Source organism: Carlito syrichta, unplaced genomic scaffold, assembly GCF_000164805.1.
Source record: "Carlito syrichta isolate Samal-C Ts95f unplaced genomic scaffold, Tarsius_syrichta-2.0.1 Scaffold306393, whole genome shotgun sequence".
NCBI classification, from domain to species: domain Eukaryota; kingdom Metazoa; phylum Chordata; class Mammalia; order Primates; family Tarsiidae; genus Carlito; species Carlito syrichta.
The window spans coordinates 285,065-298,472 of NW_007250489.1; positions in this window are offsets into that span (position 1 = coordinate 285,065).

Consider the following 13,408-nt stretch of genomic DNA (forward strand, 5'->3'; position numbering starts at 1 on the left):
GGCAGGGATGCTGCCCGGCCCGGCTCCCTCCTCCCGCCCCACCTTTCACGGGCTTCGTGTCCGCTCCTCATTCTTTTTTATGGCCATGTAGTATTCCATGGTGTATATTTATCACATTTCCATTATCATCTGATCTGTGGATGGGCATTTATGTTGATTCCACATCTTTGCAATTGTGAGGTGATGAACATGTGGGTGCAGGTGTCTTTGTTATGTAATGACCTAGTAGTGGAATTGCTGTATCAAGAGGTAGATCTATTTTTAGTTCTTTGTGAGTAATCTCCATATTGCTTTCCATAGAGGTTGTACTAACTTATACTCCCACCAACAATGTATGTGTTCCCTTTTCTCTGCATCAGTACCAGCATCTAAAGAGTTTTAGTTTTTAAAATTCTGACTGGTGTAACATGGTATCTCATTGCGGTTTTAATTTGCATTTCCCTGATGATGTTGAGCATTTTTTCATATGTTTGTTGGTCATTTGTGTATCTTTCTTTGAGAGATGTCTGTTCATGTCATTTTTCCTCTTTTTAATGGGGTTATTTGCTTTTTTTCTTGCTGATTTATTTGAGTTTTTTGTAGGTTCTGTTTACTAGTCCTTTGTCAGATGCATAGTTTGTGAACATCTTCTCCTATTATGTAGGTTCTTATTTACCTTTTTGATGATTTCTTTTGCTGTGTAGAAGAATTTTAGTTTAATTAAGTCTCATTTGCTTATTTTTGTTTTAGTTGCATTCGCTTTTGGAGTCTCAGCCATAAATTCTTTGCCTAGGTTGATATACAGAAGAACTTTTCCTAGGTTTTCTTCTAGGATGTGTATGGTTTAAGGTCTGACATTTAAATCTTTAATCCATCTTGAGTTAATTTTTGTTTATGGGAAGAGATAGGAATCAAGTTCCATTTTTCTGCGTGTAGCTATCCAATTTTTCTAGCACCATTTTTTGAATAAAGTGTCCTTTCCCCAGTGCATGTATTTGTCTGCTTTGTCAAAGATCAGTTAGTTGTAGGCATTTGGGTTTATTTCTGGATTCTCTATTCTGTTCCATTGGTCCATGTGTCTGTTCTTATACCAGTACCAAGCTGTTTTGGTTACCACAGCCTTGTAGTATAATTTAAAGTCAGTTAATATGATACCTCCAGCATTGTTCTTTTTGCTTAGAATTTCTTTGGCTATTCTGGCTCGTTGTTGGTTCTGTATGAATTTTAGGATTGTTTTTTATAATTCTTTGAAAAATGATGATGTTTGATAGGGATTGCATTGAATCATATTACTTTGAGTAACATGGTCATTTTAACAATGTTGATTCTTCAAATCCATGAGCACGAACTGTTTCTCCATTTATTTGTGTCCTTTGCGATTTCTTTCATTGGAGTTTGGTAGTTCTTCTTGTAGAGATCTTGGTTAAATATATTCCTAGGTATTTTAGCCTTTGGTTGCTATTGTAATGGAATTTAGTTCCTGGTTTGATTCTCAGCCTGGTTGTTTTTGGTGGCTAGTAGTGCTACTGATTTGTGTGTGTTAATTTGTATCCTGAATCTTTACCAGGTTTATTTACCAAGACAAGGAGTTTCTTGGAGGAGTCTTAGGGTTCTCTAGGTATAAGATCATGTCATCAACATACAAAGATAGATTTTTTTCTTTTCCAATTTGGATATTATTTCTTTGTCTTGTTTGATTACTCTGGCTAGGACTTCTGGTACTATGTTGTATAATAGTAATGAAAGAGGGCATCCTTGCTTTGTTCCAGTTCTGAGAGAGAATGTGTTCAATTTTTCTCCATTCAAAATGACATTGGCTGTGAGTTTGACATATACAGCTTTTATTATTTTGAGGAATGTTCCCTTTATACCTATTTTGCAGAGGCTTTTTATCATGAAGTGATGTTGGATTTTATTGAAGTGATGTTGGATTTTATTGAATGCTCTTTCTACATCTATTGAAATTATCATATGATTTTTGTTTTTAATTCTGTTTATGTAGTGGATCACATTTATTGACTTGTGTATGTTGAACCACCCTTGCATCCTTGGGATAAAACACACTTTGTCACAGTGTAATTTGTGTCTATGTTCATAAGGGATATTAGTCTGTAGTTTTCTTTTTTAAATTGTGTCTTTTCCTGGCTTTGGTATCAGAGTGATACTGGTCTCGTACAGTGAGTTAGGTAGGATTCCCTCTTCTTCAATCTTGTGGAATAGCTTCAGTAAAATTGGGGCAAGTTGTTTTTTGAAGGTCTGGTACAATTCAGCAGTGAATCCGTCAGCCTGGACTTTTTTTTGTTGGAATCCTTCTAATGACTATTTCAATCTTGCTACTTATTATTGGTCTGTTCAGTGTTTCAATTTATTCCTGATTCATAATTGGGGGGTTGTACGTTTACAAGAATTTATCCATCTCCTCTAGCTTGTCTAGTTTGTTTGCATATTGGTATTAGTAATAGTCTTGGATGATTTTTTGAATCTCTACCATATCAGTTGTAATGTCTTCTCTTTCATTTGTAATTGAGGTGATTTGTGTCTCCTCTTTCCATTTTTTAATCATTTAGTTCTGCTCTGATCTTTATTGCTTCTTTTCTTCTGCTAACTTTGGGTTTGGTTTGTACGCATTTTTCTAATTCTGTGAGGTGTGATGTTAGGTTGTTGATGTGTGATCTTTCAGTCTTATTAATATAGGCCTTAAGGGCTATACATTTCTCTCTGTGCATAGCTTTGGCTGTGACCCAGAGGTTTTGATAACTTGTTTCGTTGTTGTTTTTTGTTTCAAGGAATTTTTAAATTTCCATCTTGATTTCACTATTGATCAAGGATCATTCAAGAGAACGTTGTTTACCTTTCATATTTTTGTTTGGTATTGTGAGTTCTTCTTGGAGTCAATTTCTCGTTTTATTCCATTGTGGTCTGAGATGATTCTTGATATAATTTCTATTTTCTTGAATTTATTGAGTCGACTTTTTTTGGTCATTCAAATGGTCTGTCTTGGAGAATGTTCCATGTGTTGATGAAAAAATTGTATATTCTGTAACATGGGAATGGGATGTTCTGTAGATGTCTGTTAGCTTCATTTCTTCTAGAGTCCTGTTTAACTTCAATGTTTGTTTGTTGACTTTCTGCCTTGATGATCTATCTATTGCTGTAAGTTGAGTGTTGAGGTCTCCCACTATTATTGCTTTGCTTTCTATCTCCTTTTTTGGATCTAGTATAATTAGTTTCATAAAGCTGGGGACTCTAGTGTGAGGTGCATATATATTTAAAATTGTTATGTTCTCTTGTAGTATTGATCCCTTTATAAGTATATACTGGGCATCTTTTTATTTATTTATTTATTTATTTATTTATTATGGTTGTTAATTTACCATCTGTTTTATCTGATATGAGGATGGCTACTCCTGCTCTTTCTGGTTTTCATTTGCATGGAATATTTCCCCCCACCTCTTTACTTTGAGTCTATATTAGCCTATTGGAGAAATATTTAAAAAGGGATGAAAACAATAATATTAACAAAACAGAAACATTAGAGCTGAGAAATACATTGACTAAATTGAAAAACTCATTATTGGCTCTCAGCTTTAGAATGGACCAAACAGAACAAAAAAGTTGGTAAGCTTTAAAACAAGCTATTTAAATAAACACACACACACACACACACACACACACACACACACACACACACACACACAGTCAGAGGTGAAGAAAAAAAGAAAAGAAAGGAAAAGCAACAAAGATTGCCTGCAAGATATAAACACTTACTTCCAAAGTTCAAATCTAAGAATTGCTGTTGTTCAAAAGGGAGTTGAGCAAGAGCAGGGCGTAGAATGCTAATTCAAATAAATGGTAAGAGAAAACTTTCCAAATCTTGAGAAGGAGAGAAATAATCTAGGTACAAGAAGGCCAGAAAACACCAAACAGATTTGACCCAAATAAGACTATCCCAAGGTATATAGCAATCAAACTCTCAAAAGTCAAGGACAAAAAGAAGATTCTAAAACCAGCAAGAGAAAAGAAACAAATAACATGTAAAAAACAAAAACAAACATAAAAATCTTCAATTTGTCTGAAAACAGATTTCTCTTTGTTTTTAACTTTTATTTTTTTTACTTTAAAAATGTAGGGCACAAGTCAGGGTTAGGTATATAAATGTTCATTATACAGGTACCCTTGTTGATGAGGTATGCCTCCCTTCCTCAGGCAGATTCCCACTACTGCCAATCCCACTTCCCTGTCCCACCTCCACCCACTGGCATTTTTCTGTTCCTGTCAATCCTTTTCTTATAGTATTATGATAATTGTTCAAGGTCCACTTATGAGTCAGAAAATGTGATACTTCTTTGCTTCTGTGAAAGATCACTCAGTACTATAGATTCTAAGTCCATCCAGGTTGCTGTGAAGTTCATGGTTTTGTTTTTCTTTATGGCTGTGTAATATTCCATTGTGTATATGTACCATTTTTTAAATTCAGTCTTCTTTTGATGGGCAGCACATTTGGCTCCATGTTCTTGCTATTGTGAACAATGCTGCAATAAATATATGTGTGCAGGTATCTTTTTCATAGAGTGATTTGAATTCCTCTGGGTGTATTCCTAGTAGGGGGATCGTGGAGTTGTATGGAAGGTCAATTTTTAGATCTTTTAGGAATCACCACACTGTTTTCCACAGAGGCTGTTCTAGTTTACATTCCCAACAGCAGTGTGGAAGCGTTCCCTTCTCTCCACAACCTTTCCAGCATCTGTTGTTTTTTGAGTTGTTGATGATGACCATCCTGACTCGAGTTGGGTGGTATGTCAGTGTAATTTTAATTTGTGTATCTTTGATGATTAGTGAGGTTGAGCATTTTTTCATGTATCTGTTGGCTGTTTGTATATCTTCTTTTGAGAATTGTCTATTCATACCTTTTGCCCACTTTGTAATTGGGCTGTTTGGTTTTTTCTTTTCAGTATGTTTGAGTTCCTTGTAGATCCTAGATGTTAGGCCTTTGTCAGACATACAGTTGGCAAATATTTTTTCCCAATCTGTAGGCTGTCTACCCACTCTCTTGATGGTTTTCTTCGCTTTGCAGAATCTTTTCAGTTTGATGAAGTCCCACTTGTCTACCTTATCTCTTATAGCATGGGCAATTGGGGTTTTGATCGGGAATTGGTTGCCAGTTCCTATTTCCATAAGGGTGTCTCCTGCATTTTCTAAGGTTCTTATAGTTTGAGGTTTTACTTTTAGGTCTTTGATCCATTTAGAGTTGATTTTTGTGTATGATGGGATCTTGTTTTAATCTTCTGCATGTGGTCAGCCAGTTTTCCCAGCACCATTTACTGAATAGGTTCTCCTCTCCACAGTTTTTGGTGGTGGTGGAGGCTTTGTCAAAGATGAGTTGGTTGAGAAATTGAGGCTTTGCTTCTGGAATCTCTCTCCTGTTCCATTGGTCTATATACCTGTTCTTATACCAATACCAGGCTGTTTTGATTATTGTAGTTTTATAATAAAGTTTGAAGTCTGGGAGTGTGATACCGCTAGCTTTTTTTTTTTTTTTTCCCTGAGAATTGTTTTGGCAATTGGTGGTTGTTTATGTTTCCATATGAATTCCTGTATTGCCATTTCCAGGTCTGAGAAGAATGCTGCCGATAGTTTAATGGGTATTGTGTTAAATCTGTAGATTGCCTTGGGTAGGATGGACAATTTAACAATGTTGATTCTTCCAATCCATGATCATAGAATATTTTTCCATTTGTTTGTGTCATCTTTGATATCTTTGAGCAGTGTTTTGTAGTTTTCATTGTAAAGATCTTTCACATCTCTGGTTAGGAAGATGCCAAGGTATTTGATTTTTTTTTTCAAACTATTGTGAATGGGATTGTGTTTATTTGGGTTTCTGTTTGTTTATTGTTGGTGTATAGAAATGTGATTGTCTTTTGCACATTTATTTTATACCCTGAGACTTTGCCGAAGTCCTTTATCAGTGTAAGGAGGTTTTTGACAGATTCTCTTGGGTTTTTGAGGTATAGCATTATGTCATCTGCAAAGAGAGATAATTTGACTTCCTCTTTTCCTATTTGGATACCCCTGATCACCTTCTCTTCTCTGATTGCTCTAGTTAGGACTTCCAAAACTATGTTGAAAAGGAGGAATGGCAGTGGGCATCCATATCTTGCTCTGGTTTTCAGGAGAAATAGTTCCAATTTCTGTCTGTTTAGCAGTATGTTGACTGTGGGTTTCTCATGGATGGCTCTTACTATTTTGAGGTATGTTCCATCTATGCTTGGATGTTTGAGGGTTTTTATCAAGAAGGGGTGCTGGATTTTATCAAAAGCTTTTTTATGTTTAATTATATAATCATGTGTTTTTTGTATTTACATCTATTGATTATGTAATTACATTTATGGTCTTTTTTTTTTTTTTTTTTTTTTTGAGTTGGAGTCTCACTCTGTTGCCCAGACTGGAGTGCAGTGGCCGCTCCCAGCCACCACAGCCTTGACCTGCTGGGCTCTGGCGATCATTCTGCCTCAGCCTTCCAAGTAGCCGGAATTACAGGCATGCGCTACCACGCCTGGCTGATTTTTTGATTTATTGTAGAGATAAGGTCTTGCTGTCCAGGCAGGTCTCAAACCCGCGGGCTCAGGGAATCCACTCACCTCAGCCTCCCAAAGGCATGGGATTACAGGCTGAGCCACCAAGCCCAGTTCATTTTTGGTCTTATGAATGTTGAACCAGCCCTGCATCCTCGGGATAAAGCCTTCTTGGTTGTAGTGGATGATTTTTTTTATGTGTTGTTGAATCTGATTTGCTAGAATCTTGTTGATAATTTTAGCATCTATGTTCATCAAGGATATTGGTCTGTTGTTCTCTTTCTTTGTTGGATCTTTACCTGGTTTGGGTATCAATGTGATGTTAACTTCATGAAATGATTTGGGGAGAGTTCCATCTTTCTCAATTGCCTGGAATACTTTCAATAGGATTGGTATCAGTTCCTCCTTGTATGTTTTATAGAATTCTGCTGGTAAGCCATCTGGTACAGGGCTTTTTTTGGTAGGCGTAGCAATATTTTTTCTTATGACATAGTCAATTTCCTGGATTGTTATTGGTCTATTTAGGGTCTCTATTTCTTCTTGTTTCAACCTGGGGAGGTTGCATGATGTCAGAAAGTCCTCCATTTCCTTTAGGTTTTCAAGTTTGTTTCCATATAACTGTACATAGTAGTCTCTGATAATCTTTTCTACTGCTTCAGGGTCAGTTGTTACTTGATCTTTTGCATTTCTGATTTTGTTTATTTGGGCTTTTTAACTCTTTTTCTTGGTCAGTCTAGCTGGGGGAACATCAATATTGTTTATCCTTTCAAAGAACCAGCTTTTTGTTCTGCTGTTTTTTTGTATTATCTTTTTGTCTTCTATGTCATGAATTTGGGCTTTTATTTTGGTGATCTGGATTCTTCTGCTGAAGTTAGAGTTTTGGTGGTCTTGCTTTTCTAGCTTCCTTAAGTGATTCGCTAGGCTATTAACTTGTGATCTTTCTATTTTCTTCATGTGTGTTCATAGTGGTATGAATTCCCCTCTTATTGTTTTTCATGGCATCCCAGAGGTTTTGGTAAGATGTTTCTTTGTTTTCATTTGTTTCCAGGTGTCTTTTAATCTCTGTTTTGATTTCCATGTTGACCCAGGAGTTGATTAGCATCATGCTATTTAGTGTCCATGTCTTTGTTGGTTTTGGGGGAACATTGTTGGTGTTGATATTTATTTTTATTCCACTGTGTTCAGAGAAGGTGCAGAAAACAGACTTCTCATTGAAAACCATATAGGCTAGAAGGCAATAGGACAATATATTCAAAGTGTGGAAAAAAAACAAAACCAAAAACACTGCTCTCCAAGAATACTGTGTCTAGCAAAGCTATTCTTCAAGTAGGAAGGAGAAATAATGTATTTTTCAGATACAGAAACCTGAGAGAATTCACCAACACCAGATCTATCTTACAAGAAATGATAAAGGAAGTTATTTAATCTGAAGAAAAGAAAAACCAAAAAACACTAACATGCAAAAGGAAAACATTTGAAGGTATAAAATCCACTGGTAAAATTAATTGTATGGACAAACTCAGAATATGCTAATACTATAATTGTAGTGTGCAGTTCACTTATAACTCTAGTATGAAAACCAAAAGACATATTTATCAAAAACAATAATAGCTTCAACAGCCTGCTAAAAGACAGGCAATATAGTCAAAATGTGAGTGGATGGAGTTAAAATGAAGAATTTTTGTTTTTTCATTTTTTTTGCTTCTATTCCTTTCTTTGTGATGTAAATTGTCATTTCTTTAAAATGACTTCTTATATGATATTTTTTGTAAGTCTCTTGGTAGCCATAGTGCAAAAACCTATAATAGATTCTCCAAAAATAAAATATCAACAAGTTATAAAATACTTCCAGAGAAGTAACTTCACCATAGAGAAGATATTAATAATGGAAAAAAAGGGGGATTACAAAAAAGAAAGAAAGAAAGAAACTAGAAACAAAGTTGCAGTAGTAAGTCCTTACTTATCAATAATAACACTGAATGTAAATGGATTTTCATTTACATATAAATGTCAATGAGGTTTATTAGATTTTTTAATTAAAAGACATAAAGTGGCTGAATGGATAAAGAAACAAGATTGAATTATATGTTGTCTACAAGAGACCCATTTCACCTATAAAGACCCACATAGACTGAAAGTGAAGGGGTGCAAAAAGATATTCCATATAACTGAAAATCAAAAGAGAAAAAAAAAGGAAAAAAGAAGCAAGAATACAAATCAAAGACTGTAAAAAGAGACAAAGAAGGTTGCTATGTAATGGAGTTACTAAGTAAAGGAGTCAATTTATGAAGAACATAGAACAGTTATAAATATCTGTGCACCTAACACTGGTACTCCCAAATATATAAAGCAAACATTAATTGATCTAAAAGATGAGGTAAGCTACAATACAATAATAGTAGGGAACTTCATCATCCCACTATCAAGAATGAACAGATTATCAAAGCAGAAAATCAACAAAGAACAAAGAGTTAAGCTATATACTAGGTCTAATAAGCCTAACTGACATTTATAGAATGTCTCACCCAACTGCCACAAAATATACATTCTTTTCATCAGTACACGGAACAGACTACACCCTAGACTACAAAACAAGTCTCAACTACTTCAAAAATGTAAAAATTATATCAAGAATCTTTTTTGCTTACAATGCATTGGAACTAGAAATCGATAACAAAAAGGCTACAAGAAAATACAAAAACATATGAAAATGAAACATGTTCCTGAACAACCAATAGATCTATAAAATTTTTTTAAAAAATTTAAAAAGCCTTCTAAAACAAATGAAAATTTAAATACAACCTACCAAAATCCATGAAATACAGCAAAAGAGGAAAATGTATAGCAATAAATACCTATTTTAAAAAAAACTTCAAGCAAACAAGCTAATGGTGCACCTCCAGGAACCAAAAAAGATAGAACAAATCAAACCTCAGGCTAGTAGAAGTAATGAAATAATAAAGATTAGAACAAAAGAAATTCAGGTTAAAAAAATATACAAGATCAACATGATGAAAAAGTTGGTTTTTTAAAAAGATAAACAAAACTGATAAACCTTTAGCTAGACCAATTAAGAAAAAAAAGAGAAGACCTAAATAGTTAAAATCATAACCTGAAAAGGAGATATAGCAACCAACACCACAGAAATATAAAAAATCAGTAGAGATTATTACAAACAAGTATATTCCAACAAACTGGAAATTTCGAAGAAATGAATAAACTCCTGGACACACAAAACCTAACAAGATTGAATTATTTTCAAGATGAAGAAATACAAAACTTCAATAAACCACTAATGAGTAATGAGATTCAAGCAGTAATAAAACGTCTCCTATCAAAAGAAGGTCCAGTACCTAATGCCTTTACATTGAATACTACCAACCATTTAAAGAAGAATTAATACAAATTTTAGTCAAACTCTTCAAAAACATTGAAGAGTAGGGAATACTTTCAAACTCACTCTATGAGACCAGCCTTAGTCTGATTTCTAAGCCAGACAAGAATATAGAAAAAAAGAAAACTACAGACCAATGTCACTGATGAACATTGATACAAAAATTCTCAGTAAAATATTAGCAAACCAAATTCAAGAAGACACTAAAGAGATAACCTATGATGATTAAGCTGAATTTATCCCAGGGATGCAAGAATTGTTCAACATATAGAAATCAATAAATGTGATGCATCACATTAATAAAATCAAGAAAAAAATCATATGATCATTTCAATAGATGCTGATTATGCAGGGAAGTAAAAGCAAGATTTCAAAGCATTGGAGTTGGGATATGAAAACAATTGTCAAACAGCATTTAGAAAGAAATGAGTAGCTCAATGATAGAGATTTATTTAATTAATACTGAAAAAATTGAGATATACTTTATACGTATGCTTATGGTAGGGAAAAAGCCTGAAATAAAATAAATTATGAGCTGCATTTAGAAGTTCAGCCCATACACTTTATTGCTGAAGCTAGCCATCTGATTGAGATGAAGTCATATAATGTAAATGAGTAAAGGGAAACACCTGTTGTACAACAGAGTAAGTTGGGGATTATAGGAACAGGAGAGTACAGGCATTTCCTAAAGGGGCAACTGCTGCTTGACTGCAGCCAATTACTGCCATCAAAGAAATGAGGCTTAGATCTACTTCTTCAAGACAGAGATCCAGGTTTTTATATGATCTTTCAGATTTTTAAATCATTATGCAGGTCAAGCAAATATGTCTGCATGTTGGGTTTGTCCAGTCGATCACCAGTTTGCAACTCTTGATCTAGTTCAACATCTTTACTGAAACAGGTGGGGATCTAGTGAATTTCCCAAGGCCACATAGCTCACCAGAAATAAAACTGAGACAAAGACCTTACCTCTTGACTCCCAGTTATTTTCTGACTGTACCACATTCTGAATTATCTTTTGTTAGAGTTGAGAAAATAATGTGAAACTGTTTGGTGAAAAGAAGTAATCAGGGAAATTAGGCACACAAGGTTTGCAGTCAACTCCAAAAGTGTTTAGCATAGAGTTTACTATTCAGAAGATATCAATTAATGCTAGCTCTCTTTCTGAATTGTCAAAATTATATAAGTTAATAAAAAATAGAGGGAATGGAAAAAAAGCAAAAAAAGTCATAAAATCTGGAGAGCCCCCATAATTAGCAATGGAAACAAGATAATGAACTAGCAAGACAGCATCCAAGGAGCAGTCAAAAACAGCCAGAATTGCTTTTTTAATATCTCCTTTACCTTTGCCCTAATTACAGCTTTAGGCTGTAAATGTTTTAATTTAAGGATAATTTCCAGCCCTTTAATAAATTTCTTTCCAATTATACTGCTGCCTTAAACTTATAGCCTTATATGACAATGCAGTCTTCTGAGAATTTTTCTTCTTCTTTTAGTAGAAATTAGGTAGATTGATTAATTTTGACTTAAATTTCCAAAACTGTTCAGTTATATCTTGAGATTATCCCACTGTTAGTGATTAAGTGTCTCTAGAATAAGTAATTATTGTCATTAAAAATAATTTAACCAGAAGAAACATCCTTTGAAAATCCCTTCTCAGTATGCCCTTGTGTATCACAAAACTTTGCTGCATTATTCCAACAATGTAGATCACAGGGTAATGATTTTTGAAGTGACCAATTCTATTTTTCCTGTTTTGAAGAAATTAAGCTTTATTACTTTCTCTGATAAAGGTTTTAGAATGCACAATAAAATATTTTAAGACATTGTTTAAAGTTCTGAGAGGAGTCTCTGGAAACTTGAATTTTTGATTTAGTGCTCATGTTAGTATTTTGACTAGTGAACACAGTGGAAGGACCTTGGGGGTCTAGTGGATTCCTTAGGTAATTTATCTCAGAACGAACTGCTTTTGCAGTGGATTTTGCTTACAGTAGTAATGACCTATATTTATAATTTGTTCTCGTAATTATCTCAACAGAACTGAAATTCCTACAAGGTCTATGGTGCTGGGTTAAGGTCACATACTGGTAACTCTTGAGTATTTGATTGGATTTTTTTAGAATAGTCCAACTTAGTGCTGAAGGGAGCTCGAATATGGTCACTAAAAAAGTAAATGTAAAAGTATGTTATTTCTCTGTCATTTGACCATGTTCTTATGCTTTTTTCTTTTATTTTTAACTTCAAGGCACACATACAGGGCCTACACATTTCAACAGGAAAATGGATGCTTCTCTGTTACCAGCTGAAGCTTCTGTGACTATAAAACTCAAAAATCCTATTCTATCTCCTTGTCAACGAAGAACGTCCACAAGAGCAGACCCAGTGTCTTGTCTCTACATCCAGATAGTTCTTGTCAGGAAACACACAGAGCCTGAGTTTAGTCTTCACTCAACACTTGTTTCTGTTTTTGGTGGAGTGGGAGGTGGGAGGCAGGACATTTGTATCAAAGGCCAACAAATGATGTGCCAATGGGCATATTCTTGCAACTTGCATCGGTTGTTCTTTGGGATCTGTTGAGATTTTTTTTGGTTGACTGAACACAACTCTGTGCCACAAGTCTAGGGAAGGAAGAGAGAAAGTATGATCTCACTACTTGAATGAGAATTTGTGGCATTACAGGGGCAGAGATTCTGAAGAGTAAAGATATTCTTGATCATAAACCTTTGAAAGCAAGTCCAAATCTCTCAGAGTGAACAAAAAAGCCAAGCACCCCCAAAAAACCTTTTCCATCTCCATTGGGTCCTGAGAAATCAGATATATTTTAGATATAGCAGGAAAGATTCGAATTTCTTAACTTTTGAGGAGGAGTCATATATGCATTTGATAATCTGATAAATATTATGAACATTTTCTTCCAAAGAAATGTTTATAAAGACACATATATAAAATTTTGGCAACTTGTGGGTTTTATTATAAAAACTTGAGTATTTATTCCCTAAATACTTATTTGGATTCTTTAGAAGTCCAGAACTCCAGGTTAAGAATCCCTAGAGCCCCAAAGATGATTATGGACACTTGCCTTGGACATCTATGTAATGTGTGTTCCCCAGGTACACCTACCTAACTTTATACATGGGAAGATGTTAGTAGTAATAACTTGTGCTGTGTGACTTTTGTGTCAATCTGCCAATTCAGGAGTTCTGTCTCCTGTGAAATCTTTTCTCTCCCCCAAGTAATTATACCTGAATTCCTCAAGACATTTTAGTTGTGTGCATGAACAAGCCCAGACAGTGGCCACATGGTGTACTCTGGGTACGGAGGCCCTGGTATCCTTTCTGTTGGCTACTTCTGCTTCTTCTCCTCTGAACTGCCACCTCTGTCAGGATTCAATGCCCAGCCTGCAAATCATTGCCACTTCTACTTGGACCCGTGTTTTTTTTTTTTAATAATTCATCCTAGCCCA